Raw genomic sequence first — 15,956 nt, 5'->3', positions numbered from 1 at the left:
TAAAATATCTATATCTATAAAATCGCTTCTCGTAGTATCTGTGTCGCGGTGGTTCTCAATAAGGAATGGGGAAGAAGAGTAATCAACTCAGTAAAATGTAGTAGCAGATTGATAATAAAACTAGAAGCAAAACCAACAAATATTACAATAATACAAGCTTACATGCCTACTAGCGACCACAGTGATGATGAAGTTGAGAGAGTATATGTAGATATTGAGAATCTAATCAAACTGACCAAGAAGGAAGATAATCTTATTGTCATAGGGATTGGAATGCAGTCATTGGTAAAGCAAAGATGGTAGAGAGGTGGGAAAGTATGGACTTGGATGCCGAAATGAAAGAGGAGATAGATTTTTGGTGTTCTGCTACTAATTCAATCTGATCATTACTAATACCTGGTATGAGGTACCAAAAAGAAGAAGGTATACTTGGAAAATGCCAGGGGATGTAGGAAGGTACCAAATAGATTATATTATGACAAGAAATAGATTTAAAAAATCAAGTAAAATCATTCAAAAGTTACCCGGGAGCTGATGTTGATAGTGACCACAATTTGGTTTTATTGAAATGTAATCTGAAATTTAAAAAGTTGTCACAACCAAGGAAAAGGCCCAAATGGAACATAAGTAACCTGAAAACAGAGGAAAACCATAGAAACTATAAACAGCAAACTGATAAAAGCATTAAAACTGGAGAGAGGGAAAAGAAAAACACAGAGGAAAAATGGACTCATTTGAAGGACAATCATCAGGGCCGCCAATGACTGCATAGGATTAAGGAAGAAGCAAATAATAAAACCATAGATCACCCAGGACATTCTAGATCAAATAGATGAAAGAAGAAAATACAAAACCCCCCTAAAGGAAGAAAGCAAAGACAAATATAAACATATAAAAAATATGATAAATAGAAAGTGTAAAGAAGCAAAAGAACACTGGTATACAGAGAAATGTAAAGAAATAGAAGATTTAACAAAGACTGGAAGAATCGATAAAGCTTATAACATTATAAAAGGAATAAGCCAGCAAAACAAGACAAGAAGTACAATTATCTAAAATTGGTCCAACTATATTAAAAGATGAATTTGAATGGGCACTGAATGAATTGTCAGCCAACAAGGCACCAGGCACTGATAACATCCCCTCAGGAAACATAACTAAGTCATACCTTTTCAAGATCATAAAGGATATTTATGAAACAAGGATCATCCCCAAAGATTTTACACAGTGCTCTATCATACCCATTCCTAAAGTAAATAATGCAAACAAGTGTGAAAATCATCGAACAATAAGCTTAATATCACATGCTTCGAAAATACTACTCAAAATTATACAAAAAAGACTAACAAAGAAGGTTGAAGAATAGGTTGGCAATGACCAGTTTGGATTCAGGAAACAGCAGGAGACAAGAGAAGCAATCAGCTCTAAGAACAGTTATTGAAAGAAGATTGGAGAAGAATCAAAATACTCTGATAGCCTTTCTTGACTTGGAGAAAGCCTTCGATAGTATTGACTGGAATCAAATGTTTCACCTCCTAAAAACAATAAAGGTAGATTGGAGAGATAGAAGGCTCATATTTAATCTTTACAAGCATCAGGAAGCCCTAATAGAAGCAGCCAGCAATACAACAAAAACCGCAATAGCAAAAATACGAAGAGGTGTAAGACAGGGGTGCTCTCTTTCACCCATATTGTTTAATCTGTACATTGAAGATGCAATAAATAAACTGAAAGAACTAATAGAAATCGGAACTAAGATAAATGGAATTGATATTAACTGGCTACGGTTTACGGATGATATAGCAGTTTTAGCTGATAACGAAAACAAACTGAAAGCCACCCTAACAAAGATGGAAGAAATCTTCACACAGTACAGCCTAAAAATTAGTTATAAGAAAACAAAATTATTAATTACAAGTAAAGCAAATCCAATGAAAATAAACCTGGAAATAAATAATAACCTACTACAACAGGTATCCTCTTTTAAATATCTTGGAAGTCTTATCACAGAAGATGGAAGAAACCAATCATATATTAAAGCACGAATAATCCTAGCCAAAAAAGCATTCTATAACAGAAGAAACAGTTTTACCAGTAAAGGACTTAGCATCCAGCTCAAAAATAGGCTAGTGAAAACATACATATGGAGTATTGCATTATATGGTTGTGAGGCCTGGACTCTAATAAAACAAGACACGAAAAAGTTGGAGGTATTTGAAATTTGGTGCTGGAGAAAGATGATGAAACTTAGTTGGACAGAAAAGAAAAGTAATGAAGTTCTGAATATAGTTCACGAAGAGCGGTCATTAATGAAACACATCAATAAGAGAAGAAAAAGCCTAATTGGACACCATATAAAGGACATTTGAGGCATGGGGGACTTGATTACAGAAATAATGGAGAGGACTGTAGAAGGAAAGAGGCCACGAGGCAGACCAAGAATTTCATATATAAATAACATATTGATGATAACTGGCACTAAGAGTTATGAAGAGATAAAAAGGAAGCCACAAGACAGGATGTTGTGATGTCCTGCTATATTTACCAATTTTCGGATTGATGCACCAAAGAAGAATGTTCTTAAAGTTTAGCTAATGGACTGAGGCATAGTGTAGTATCTGTTCTGAGCAGTTAATAATATTGGAGACGGGTCTCAACGAGGCTCGCGATATTCAACAAAACAGTGACAGATAGAGTAAACCCCGGACTGGGGCAAGAATAAACACTTGGTGGTGGTAGGGATCACCTTACCGGCCATTATGGATGAAATACGGATCCTCGTATGCTTCGTATCCATCATATCATATATATTTCAATGTAATATCAATGGTATTACAATTTTAAGGTAACCCTCCAGTCAACTATGACATCTTTCCTTCCACGCGTCCAGATCCTCGGCATTGAGGTGGATGCTACCGTACCAGCAAGGACGTTGGCGAAAGCCCTTATGGATTGCGTAGGTGCAGAGAATATTTTTAGTTTTATCCCTTATGGGGGAGGCAGATATCAGGTTGTAACGAAAAATATATCTGTCCTTCCACGCGTCCGGATCCTCGGCATTGAGGTGGATGCTACCGTACCAGCAAGGACATTGGCGAAAGCCCTTATGGATTGTATAGGTGCAGAGAATATTTTTAGTTTTATCCCTTATGGGGGAGGCAGATATCAGGTTGTGACGAAAAATATAGAGACCAGGAATAAGTTACTCGAAGGATTTGAATGCGGGGAAAAAAAAGTATCTCCCTTCATGGTGAGGAGCATTTCAAAAATGCTAAAAATCCCCAGATTTCCTCTAGAATATGCAGAAAATGAAGATATATCATCCGGAACGTGTTCTCCAAATGGGGCGTCGTATGGGAAATTCAAATTCTGAGCGACGTCGGCAACCCTGAGTGGAAATCAGGAGAAGTAATCATCTCTCTGGAGATGAAAACTGAAGTACCAAACTTCGTCCTCATAGGTTCTGCCAGGGTAATGGTAAATTACCCCGGCGTTAAAAAGTAATGCTTCAGGTGTCGTGCCTTCACCCATCTTGGAGCAGACTGCCCTAAACTTAAATGCAGGAATTGCCTCAAATGCAGGCCATGCATTAAAGAAATGCCTGTCAGCCTGCCTTAAATGCCGCGCCGTCGAACATAAAGTAGACACCTGCCCATCCAAAATCCATGCAGAAAGGATGGGAGCTACCATAATGCCAACAACAGTCACGCCAGAAGGAGAATCGGAAAACCGAGCACAATAATTTACATCTCTAAAGGAGGCACACGGCCGAAGAAGATAAGGCAGCTGCCACAGAAACCTCGGCATCCAAAAATAAGAAGAAGAAGAAGCGAGGCACACGACATGAAAATGTTGTGAAGGAAGTGAACGAACACACAGAGGAGGAAGAAATGGAGACGAACAACGCCACAAAGAAATTCCCAGGAAAAACAGAGGAGGAAGAAGCGCAGTCCAACAACAACACCAGTAAACGACCTATAAGCCCAGAAACGGGGGACAAGAAAAAATCAAAACCAGGCAACATCTCAGAATCAGAGACTGAAAAAACCACCAACGTCACAGCAAAACAGGACGAAATAGTGGAATCTTCTGTAAAAAAAAAAAAACAACAAACAAATATGGCATTAATACATATAAAGCTTTTGCAATATTAAGGAGATGGAGCGGACCCATCTAATCCGCAGACAAATTATTCAAGATAATGTACAACGGAGATGAACCAGACTTCATCCTTCGAGAAGGAAGTATCAGTTTTCACTGGAAAAACCTTCTCATAGAGGACATTGCCATGACTGTGCCCGACCAGTTAATAGTTCGTGTGGATCTAAATGAAGACGAGAGAACACCTATGCAACACTCTGCATAAAATAACAGACGTCACGGAACAGGCAGATTGGGTGATACGCAATTTTTACAGAAGGTTAAAGACCTCTGGACAGTTGTTTTAGTCCACACTGGAGGAGGCTGACCTGAACAAACCCGAGCTAGAAAGGCCTACATTGAGGCGGTGCAGCTTCCTGTGAGCTGCATCACTCGGGCCAGGCTCTTCTCCCATCTCTTGGTTCCTTCGCATGATTTCTTTTTTCTTCCAGGAAATGTTATTTTAAGAGACGCAAAGAAACCTAGAGATGACACGGCAACACCCCCCAAAAAGCTATAATTTTTAAAGTTAGCAATGGAAGCGCAATATTAAGAAGATTCAGAGGACCAGTGAAAACGGCAGAAAAACTATTTAGAATAATGAGCACAGCAGGACAACCACAATTTATAAAGATGACTGAAAGTAAACGTACTTTCAGTATGAACTGGGCTAACGTATTCATCCGCGACATAAACACAGTTGTGCCGGACGATATAAAGGGACTCATAGACCTAAATGAGGAGGAGCTAGCACAGCTATGCAACACCTTAAATGTGCTAACAGACTCAAATCTCAAAGAGGACTGATAAGCTGGGGGAATAATAATCCTTCTGTTTCTTTTTCCAACTTTAATGGTTTTGTTCACAGAGCAGTGGGTCGGTCTGAACAAACCCGAGCAGCGAAGGCTTACAGCAAGGCTGTGCAGCTCCTTGTGGGTTGCATCACTCGGGCCAGGTCCCCCCCCACTTCTAAATTCACTTGTCTCATTTAACAGCTATCTAAATTCTCCTTCAAGATGTTCTGCAGTTTCTCTAGTTTCCTACATGTTTCCTTTTCACTATTTTTCCTTTTTTTTTTTAAGTGAAAAATCAACGACCGTTTTAGAAGCACCCCTTGGGGGATCAACAGCTAAAACAGGTCAGCTGAGGCCTCTTTCTCTACTCTAAAAACTATAATACCTCTAACTTTTTATCTCCCTCTTCTGCTATCCGCTGATTCTCAGCACCTGTCATACTCCATAGGCCGATGATGAGATATGTTGAACTAACAAAATATATATATTAATCTTCGTTCAATTACTGTCATTACTAGAATAGCTTGTATAACAAAATACTGCAAAATAAGTATGGAAATGATGGTTTAGTTTGATTCGAATTAGGTTGAGACAACTACTGTAAGGACAGTATACACTGGTGACAATAACATACTTGAAACTAGCGCCGTTTTTATCAATAATAATTTTATTATCTGCTTAATGTTACCATTAAAATGAATGAAATGATCAGACTAAACTCGAGATGACCAGAGCATTTTAGAGGACATCTCAAATTACCCACTTCGACTCTCTCTTCAGCCAGAGTGGAATTATTATTACCGTTTTTGATCGCTCCCCCCCCCCCCCCCCCCCCAGTTAAACAATGGACCAATCTGAAACGAGAATTGAGATGATTCGAAAAATTTTGGTGTGGACCGAACTTTGGTTAAATACTCCTAATAAAGCCGAGAGCATGAATACTTAAAAAAAAAAAAAAAAAGTCAAGAATTTTTGATGAATTTTAATATTGGTAATTCGAGTCACAAATGTCTGCAAATATATGTAATTCGTCGTAAAAATACGCAGAAATACGTTAAATTATGAATATAATTTGATTTTTATTTCAAAAATTACTATCTTTGATGTTTACTCATATAAAAGTTAACGTCTCTTTCAAAAAATGAAATTATTTGTTTATATGTGGTGAATGTGAAAAAGAAAAGTTGGACACCGCTGCTCTAAATATGGAGTTTTATTTTTTACTGTTTAATAAATCGGAAATTTCAAGGAGCTTTTGTAAATTTTTACAATTTCCATGATTTCCACTCACCGTTACAATGTACCCAAGGGGTGATAACAGATATTTGAAAGCAATTTGAATATCCAGTAAAAAAAGTGCTCTCTCTGCATGTTTCTAAACAGTATTTGAATCAAGAGTATTGGAGAGTAATGTATTTTACTAGTGAGCTATGCATTATTCGCCTATTTCAGTCTTGACAAGTAGTATTTTTGACATAAAACTTAGTTACGTCTGCTTATAAACAAACAAACAAAAAATTAATTTATTTTCTAAGGATATCAGGAGAATCTTTGTAATACAAAAAACTTCATGTAATTCGCAGTTAATGAAGCCGTAAACTGAAGAAAAAAAACCGGATTGATTGCTCTAAGTATTATTAATTAGATTTCGACTTGTTACTTTTAGAACGTGTACTTTTAGATGGCGCTGCTCACTCAACTGATGAGCTTCTTCGATGGTCTTTTCTTATAAGCGGACTTAACAATCCCATAAATTTATTTTCCTTAATAACATTACCACTGATCTTTTCCTCTTTAAGAGAGGAAAAAAACTTGGGTAATTGCACCGTTTGGTCAGCTCAAGTTAAAGGAATGAAGTAAGCTTACAGACTGGATCTTGCTGTCCAACTAAAGTGATTTGTTGTCACTTACACGCAGCCCAAGGATAATTGGATACGCTGTACGAAGAATAGAAGGAAAAAAACTGAAAACAAACAATTCGATACCATGTTCATGTTCTCGCGTGATTCACAAAAGCGGATTGTAGCGAGGCTGAATATCGACTTGCTATTAGTAACCATGAATACGTTACGACAAACAATATTTACTGCACAACACATATAACGAATATTTGACGGGGATAGATTTGCAGGGGAATTATAATCATCTGAGTTACTAGTAAGATCACAGGTAAATAGATATTTCGCGCAATTTCGTATTATTAATGTGAGTGAGACCAATAATAATTCACGATAAAAATTGAAGTGACTGTTTTTTTATGCCTGTTAGCATAGCGTATTTCATTCATAGTGGTTCTATACATGAGCATTATTTACTAGTATTATTAATATTCATTACTATATACTATTCATTGTTATTCTGTTGAGAATTCAATAATAGTATAGTAAACATCTTTTGACTGTATCAGTCCTCACGATGTTTTCTGGCTTCTTCAATATGTCTATTATTTTGGGGCGATTTTTAATTTTCAGAACGTATGATCGTACAAAAGATAAATAAAACATGTCAATCTAAAATGAATTTAAGAAATTAAAATTTTAGACGAAATTAGATTGACACGATCACATAGAAATGCAAAAATATGAAGTCTGATAATATCATAATCAACTACAGGTATCCCTTGCTTAACGCGGGATTTGATTAACGCAGCGAAATTAATTGCGACAATCCCTTTATATACGCGGCAAGAGTTTTAATCAACGCGCCTTCAAATTTACCACGCAAAAACATGCAAGCCTCGAGGAGTGTTTTCTGGCTGAGAGGAAAAAAAATCGTGAGCATGACGCATTAAGAGTGGGTGTAATACAAGCTCCAATTGTTCTGTTGTATTTTCAAATTACGTTCTTCGTAAATTTTTTCATTCAAAAAAAGAATTTCATCCAAATTCTCTTAATGATCTGTGTGAAAATGTGAAAGTTTTATTTTTTTTTTCTACCAAATATGACGTCATTACTACAACCCATGGATATGGGCGTCATTGTCAGTTTCAAAGCCTATTTTCTTAAAAAGACATTCTTAAAGGCAGTAGAAAGAACAACGGGAGAAAACGCGATTACGCTCCAAGAATTTTGGGAAAATTTTAACATTAAACACGCAATTGAAAACATTCATGACTCGTGGGGGCAAGTGTCTTCTAGCTGCATGAAAGCTGTTTGGAAAAACCTTTTGCCAGAATGCGTGGTTTTCAAAATCTTGTGAACAACGTGGTTTGGAGAAATCGTTGTAATTGGTAGCCTTGGTTTTTGATGGTGTTGATGCAGAAGATGTTAAAGAATGAATTATTGGATTCAAACTAAAAGATTTCAGCGACATCGATCTTCTTGAACTTGATCAACAACGCGCATATGAAGATAACCAACAAATGGAATGTGAAGATGAAGTTCCAAAGGAGATAACAAGCGAAGAACTGGATGGAATATTTCGCAGTTTAGAATCGCTTAAGCAGCAAGTAATGGATATGAATCCAGATGTTAATCGAAGAATGCTTGTTTTTGCCGAGGTCTAGAGAGTCATTTTGCTTGTTATCGTAGAATTTATGCTGATAAGAAAAAACTAAAACTGTTCAAACGACTCTTAATAACTTTTTGGATAAAAAAATTGCAGTAACTAACGTACGTACAAGCTTTGCGTTCATTTTTTATCTTTCCTAAAAGAATTCCACATAAAACGAGTTCTTAATACAGTAATCAATCATGGACGAATTGTAATTTTTACCATTGATTATTATATTTGATTAACGCGATTTTGATATACGCGGTAAACACCGAGGATTAATTAATCGTGTTAATCAAGGGATACCTGTACAGCAAAAAAAAAAAAATTATAGGAACCAACATAAAATGCAAAACAAGAGGGAGGTAAAGGATGAGATGGTTTACACAAGTTCTCATATTTAAATTCCCGAAATGATCTGTAATGCTAATCAGGCAATACAATTTGAATAGTACAAACGTCATGTTTGGACATGTCTATGCGATTGCTTTGTATTCTTTACCGAAATGACAATGCAGCCTTGTGATAACAGTGATACAGTGGAAAAGGTAAGACTCTCTGCTCTTACGTAAAGTCTGTTTTTATTGAACTAATTAGAGATATGATTTCTTGAAGGCAAAAGAGCCAATGATTTCAATGTCAGCTCAGTTGTTATGCATACATTTCTTCAAACGAACAAATCAGTTTTATTTCAAATATCTCGCGACTGTTGTAATTTTTATTCGAATTTGTAGTCTTAAGTGAATGAAACCATCCAATAAAATGCACAAATCTTTAGGATGATAAGCTACTTTTACTGTGTTCGCCCATCGACCAGGCTTGAGTAACAATGAGTGTGTTTATTTGTGTTGGGTGGGTCCGGTTTTCACCACCGTACATTAAAATCACATTTACAGTAGATGTAAGGCAAAATATCATTTCTTTTCAAGATGAATATACTGATATTAAAAATTTCAAAATAAACAAAGCTTGTGCCTGAGAGAAATGTCTGCAGGAAAACTTCTTCCACTTGCATCTGCGCTTTGAATTATCGTTGTGTACTTCTGGTGCCGCATGACTTCAGTTCATGATATTCTGTTCAAGATAATTAACGACCTACTAGAGAAAAGTATGGTTTAGATCTTTCTGTGATTATATTTATAACTTAGCATGGTGATGTAATGAAAACTTACTTTTGATATATCAAGCGTCTGGTAAGATTATGATCTCCTCGTAACGGAATAAACTAATTACGTCACTTGTTCTCGGACTTTGTTAACTTCTCCGTAAAGTACTTTGAGCGTTTTAATCGAAGTTGACTAAAATGCATACGCGAACAGTCTATCGCGATGATGTAAATATAATTAATTGGGAAGCGTATATATTAAGCTGATTACCTACTTTTAGGAAATTATTTAAAGTTTAAGACCTTGAATATGAGAACTTTAATGTATAAGAATTACAGTAGAAGTACTCTTTTAGGTGGCGAAATCACTAACTTAAATATTTCAAATTATTTCACAATGTTATGTCTTTCTCAGTCCTCTCCACTTCGTTTGCTATAACTTATATATATTAACTCCTTTTATTTGTATTCTTGTTTTCATCCAATTAAATAAATAAATATTAAACAAACATGCATCCTTCTGGTATTAAACAAATACAGATAGATTAGCTGCTTTCAAATTTAGCAACTAGAATAAATGCCACAGTTGTTTTCCAGTAGCGCCATCTCACTTCAATTTTTGATTTTTTTTTATTATTATTATTTCATATGATGTGCATGCCAACAGAAACAATTATCAAAACTTGTATTTTAAATAATCACTGTTATTTTAAAGAGCGAAAGGGACTGGTAGTTGTCTTCTTATAAAGACAGCATAAGATATAGAGAGTTTATGTGAGGAAAAAAAAAATCAGCCAAATCAGTCGCTTTAACTCACAAAAAAAAAAGTAATAAAAAACCTCTAAGAATAAAGTTCAGAGATTTTCCTTCAGAATTTTATGTCTTTGGAGACAATCCATAAGCGCAATGGGTCTATATAAAAGAAAAATGCACGTTTATAGGTACTTTATCACAGTCACGTAGTTCATCCTCGTCGCATTTTATGGACTACGCCTCTGTTTTGCTGTTATGTGATAAACTGGTCCAGTTTGCTCCAACTTTTGGCTGTAAAAACCGATATTCGTTGTCAAGTAAAACTATCACTGTGCATTTTTGGTCGTTTAACGTGCTGTGGTTTGACGCAACTGTCTTACATCTGCGTGATCATGCGGCTTCCTCTTGTTGACAAAATTCGTGTTATGAACGAAGCGACAGTTCGATGTGACCTGCTTTCAACTGCGACCATCGTGCCTCCTGTGGCTGTTCAGGTAATGTTAGGCAGCTGACGGAAAGATAGAAGTGTCTGGCATTGACGTATGCGGGTCTGTTGAAATTTCCGCAGTTCTGACTGCTTTACACAAAAGGCTTTCAGATGATAATGAGAAGTCTGATGCAGGATTATTGGGACTGTCAGCTTGGTAATTCTGAGGCAGTTGCGAGACAGCGCGACATTCTCTCTGCATTAAACAAGTAAAACAATGGAGTCACACAGTTCAACTGGGAATGACTTTAATGCACGTCTGTTATCAGATGACACTTGAGAAATGATGAAGCCAGTATAATTTTCTTTTACGTTAATGCTAAGATGGAAAGATATTTCAGTTGTTAATAAGACAGTGGCTAGGTTACAGGAGGAAAGCGAAAATTTCATTCTACTTGTATTCGCGAGCGACATCGCTATTTCCGATAATACAAGTTAATAGAAGTGCTAATTAACTTTAACATAAGCGGTGCATAATGCACAGATCATTATCTGAACAGTTTTGTGGAAATAAGTCATGCAGATGTTTGCTAGCTTTCTAGTATACGTATGGAAGCTGTTTCACTAATAACTCTTATGACCTCAGAAAATTAAATTGCAAAAATCCAATTGTTTTTAAGCATTTAGTTAATCTTTTAATGCTGAATTTGTTCTTGATTTCAAAATTACATAACAATGAGGTTTTCTTAGATTTAAGTAATTCCAGACTTCACTGTTAGTAATACATTACTACATTTTCTGAGATTTTAAAAAGTCTGTTAATGATAGTTTCCACGGTTTATACAGTAATTTTAATTATGCTGTTCTTACTGGAAATCTGTGCTTGCCCTTGATAGAATGATATATTACACCTTGAAAATTTATTTAATTATTTAATAAAACTTCTTCACATCTTTTATGCAAAATAATTCTATAAATCACCTAATGAGAGTCTCAAACACACCGTCATTCGTAGAGCTGTTATAGTGCGTTTATTGAAGAAGTTAGTACTTGGTTAAAGACAATTGTGAATTTGTATGCATGCATTGTTATGTACACAGGCACTCGTTTTTTGTGATCTCAATATAATGTTTATAAACGTGCCAATGAGAAACAGTCATTGGACAGTTTTCATTAATATGCTGTGCAGCATTTTATGAATACCGAGTAGGATGATTTCACGATTCTATTGCTTGGTTTTCTTGGATGGATTGTTTCCTGTAGACAGGAAACAATCCATCCAAAAGCAAAAAGGTTATCTAAGGCTGTTGAAGAGAAGAATCAAACAGTTTAAACTGCTATCTCGAAGAGAGATATCAATTTCGTTTTTTTTTTTTTTTTTTCCCCAGCCAGTTATGAGCATCGCCTTCCTATTTATTATTTGGCAAACTTTGAACGACATGAATTTCTAAAACTAGATGTGTAAGGCTATGTACGTCCTTAATGCTATATCTAAACCATTCTTGGATTGGGATTATATAATCTCATTGGGTTCAATGTCAGAAAACCTCACTCCTGTTATTGCCAAAAAGAACATTCTCTTCCAATCTTATTTTTGACAGCATTCAAATAGCATGACAATATAATTTCGTTGGTAACTATGATATCCAGTTATTTCCTGCTTAAACATATAATTATCGCATCTTCGTTAAATAAATGCTTTTACAATAATTTTTTTCTCTCTAAAAATCCTAGAGTGAGTATATAAACAGAACAGTTAAGTTGACTTCTCTCTTTCATACAAACTGAGTTTCTGCAAAAGTGTGTATTTTCTACAGAAAACGTATATTGTACAGTGAAAAAAGTACATTTTCTACAGATATTTCCATGGTCACTCCTTATCGGTTAGGCATTACTAATTCCTCCATTCGTCTAGCAACTTTTTAAAGCACGTGGATGGGCTGCACGATATCCTTTCAGAGTTCAAAGCCAAACTCACAAAATCAAACTAGCATTTTCTTTCTCTTCATCATTTCACTTCACTGATTTCTTCTCGAAATGCTTCCATCTATTCTTTTCCATTTGCTTCCCCACATACTAAAAGGTGATAACCTCTCAAGTGTACGATTATCACAAAAACTTGTTATGCCTTGAATAGTTGAACCATAGAAATCAGATTTTCTTATTTTACGTTCCCGGTCCCTACCACGTTGAATTACCCAAGGATGTTACCCCCAACATTTTTCCGACACCATAAAAAAGCAGCTTATGACATCAGCATAAGCTGCTGTTCCATATTCATAAGTAACATGGCGTCATACATTTGAAAAAACTCCAATGTAAAGTCAAGAGGATTACTCCACGCGATATCAACTTCGTTCTTTAAATTAAGCACTCAAAAGCTGAAATTATATTAGTGTATTTGTTAAAATACAGCACCGGTAATATAATTAGAACCATATTCATTATCATAACACTAATCAAGGACATAAAGTCAATTGTTATGCGAGCAAATGATAGTCTGGAGAAGATGACGATGCTTGCTAAAGTTGATGGAAGCGCAGGAGAAAAGGATAACCAAGAATTACATGGGTGGGTGGAGTTAAAGAAGCAACTGGACTGCGCTTCGAAATTCTGAAAGACATGGTCAGGGACAGATCTGAATGGAGAATGTATATTCATAGGATCACCAGGAGTCGAAAACGACTCGATGGAACATAACAACAACAAACTGCTGTGTTGATTTTACTTTTAATTTTTTTAATATATCCTTACTTTCTTTCTAGTTAAAATGTATTTTTAAAAGACTTTTGCACTAAATTAGAATTGGCGTAATGGATAGCGTAATCCCATCCGAAAACCGACATTCACCGACAACCATTCCCATGATTGAATGATATAATCACGTAATCACAAGAAAGATATTTATTTAACCAAATATTTCGGTCTGGAAATAGCAGACCATCGTCGGTGGTATTACAAGAACAGTTTAAAAAATATACAAGCTAGAATACTAACAATAGATCGTTGAAATTATATCATTCAGTCTTATGTCGCAAGTATCCTTAAAACAACAAATTCCCATGATTGCCTTTAGGTGGTAAATGATCTTCATTCTCTGTTTTATGGAAGCAGATTGAGAAGTTACATGTTTGATCTCTTTTGGAGAAGGATTTCTGAATTATTTAACCCATTGTCCACAAGGATTACAATAATGTACTAAGGGATTTAATATGAATCCAACCTTTCATGGCTTGGATTCACATTAATATATAGATAGACAGAAGTGTATGCGTGATATCATTTTCCATATTCGTGTGATATTCACATCCAAAGTAAATAAATTATTTGTTCCATAATTACTTTTGAAAGAATAAGAAAATATTATTAGAATAATAATTATTATGAAATAATGGAATAATTATTTTAAATTCCACAATTATATTTATTTTACTTATGACTTATTGAATAGTTTGGCCAGATTGGCAACGATGAATACATTTTACACCTTGGTATATGTTATTTTTCAGATGTTTTTTTATTAATTTAATTTTTCTTTTATATATATTATATAATTCAATATGTTTAACGTTAGAGCACACTGGTTCTGATAAATATTTCTTTTTCATATAAAGAAAGGCCATAGATTTTATTTTCGTAATAACATTAGACATTAAATAACATTAAATATTATTTTGGCTTTTTAGACATAATTATAAAAATAATAACGATGACAATATATCAAACATGTCTTTAGTTTTATCAAATACTTTTTCCCTAGTTCATGAACTTAATTTCTAAATTAAGTTCTTAAATTACTCCACAGGGTTCTCGGTTGTTTTTAAGATATATTAAATAAAATGCACAAAATATACAGTTCTAAATAAATTCCCTTTTCCTATCATATTTTTTTCGCTATATTCTTTCAAGCCGATTAGAGGAACTGTTTCTAGATCATTTTAGCTTGTCTTCGCGTTAGTTGATTTCTGGGACAGGATAATTGGGTTTGCTTTCCCTGAAACTTTGGTTTTCAACTCTGCAACTCAGAGAGATTGACCATAAAGTGCTCACTTATCTCAGACAAATAATACAAGTTAGGGTTAGGAGCACGAAACAGCAGTAGTTACTAACGTACACTCCTCACTACTAAAGTCTAGAAAACATCGGTAACCATGAACTCAACTACCTGGTGAGAATTGAAGACAAATTCTGCTTATCGATTTCAAAATAATGGGGGAGAGTGTAAAATGCGTTTTGTCGACTCCCTTTGTGGAAGTAAAGACTTTAGTTTATATAGGTATATTCGTTTCATATTTCGGTTAATATTCTGCTATATTCTACTTAATATTCAAATATTAAAACAATAAATCATAAAGATGTTTAATCGACTTACATTTCGCTGATTTCAAACCAGCCTCGTCAGAGCATAACCACTTGCTACAGTGCGCTATCGCCAACGAGTATAGGAAATAATTAATCTGTGATGGACCAAAATACCTAAAACTAATTTTGCCCCTTCTAATATTGATGAACAGCAATTTTTGCAATTGTTGGGTCAAAGATGATCTTAAATTACTGTCTCCTGAATTTTTGACAGCTTAATGTCAAATTAATAAAGCGAATTGATAAAGATGAATATTGTACTGAAGAAGTTAGTAGAAGATTATTACTCGGAGAGAAAGCAATGACAAATTTAAGCAAGGTCTTTAAAGATAAAGATATTAGCCTCGCAACAAAAATCGGAATCGTGAAAGCAATGGTGTTCCCTGTGGTGGTGTATGGATGTGAAAGTTGGACCCTGAGAAGAGTGAAAGGATGCGTTTGAATTATGGGTTTGGAGACGCTTACTAAGAATACCATGGACTGCAAAGCAAACCAATAAATCAATGATAGACAGAATAAAGCCAGATTGCTCCCTCGAAGCTATGATCATCAAGCAAAAATGGTCATACTTCGGACATATTATGCGAGCAAATGACAGTCTGGAGAAAATGATGATGCTTGCTAAAGTTGATTGAAGAAGGAGAAGAGGAAGATCAAGAATTAGATGGGTGGATGGAGTTAAAGAAGCAACTGTAATGCGCTTGGAAATTCTGAAAGATATGGCCAGGAACAGATCTGAATGGAGAATGTATGTTTATGGAGTCACCAGGAGTCGAAACGACTCGATGGAACATAACATAATAACATAATGAAGCTATGCAATACATTGTCATAATGGCATAAATAGCAGCATTGACCAATTCCTGGTTCAGATCCTCTGCAA

General features: G+C 35.2%; 1 protein-coding gene across 2 annotated transcripts in view; it reads left to right on the top strand.

Moving 5' to 3' along the window:
• LOC150102789 (synaptotagmin-1-like) overlaps positions 1–15,956 on the top strand; it is a 155,397-nt gene that overhangs the window by 81,178 nt on the left and 58,263 nt on the right. The window lies entirely within an intron of this gene.

The sequence above is a fragment of the Typopeltis vanoorti genome, chromosome 10 (assembly GCF_054136105.1).
Source record: "Typopeltis vanoorti isolate ZY-2024b chromosome 10, IOZ_Tvanoo_1.0, whole genome shotgun sequence".
NCBI lineage: Eukaryota > Metazoa > Arthropoda > Arachnida > Uropygi > Thelyphonidae > Typopeltis > Typopeltis vanoorti.
This window is presented reverse-complemented; position numbering and strand designations above follow the sequence as displayed.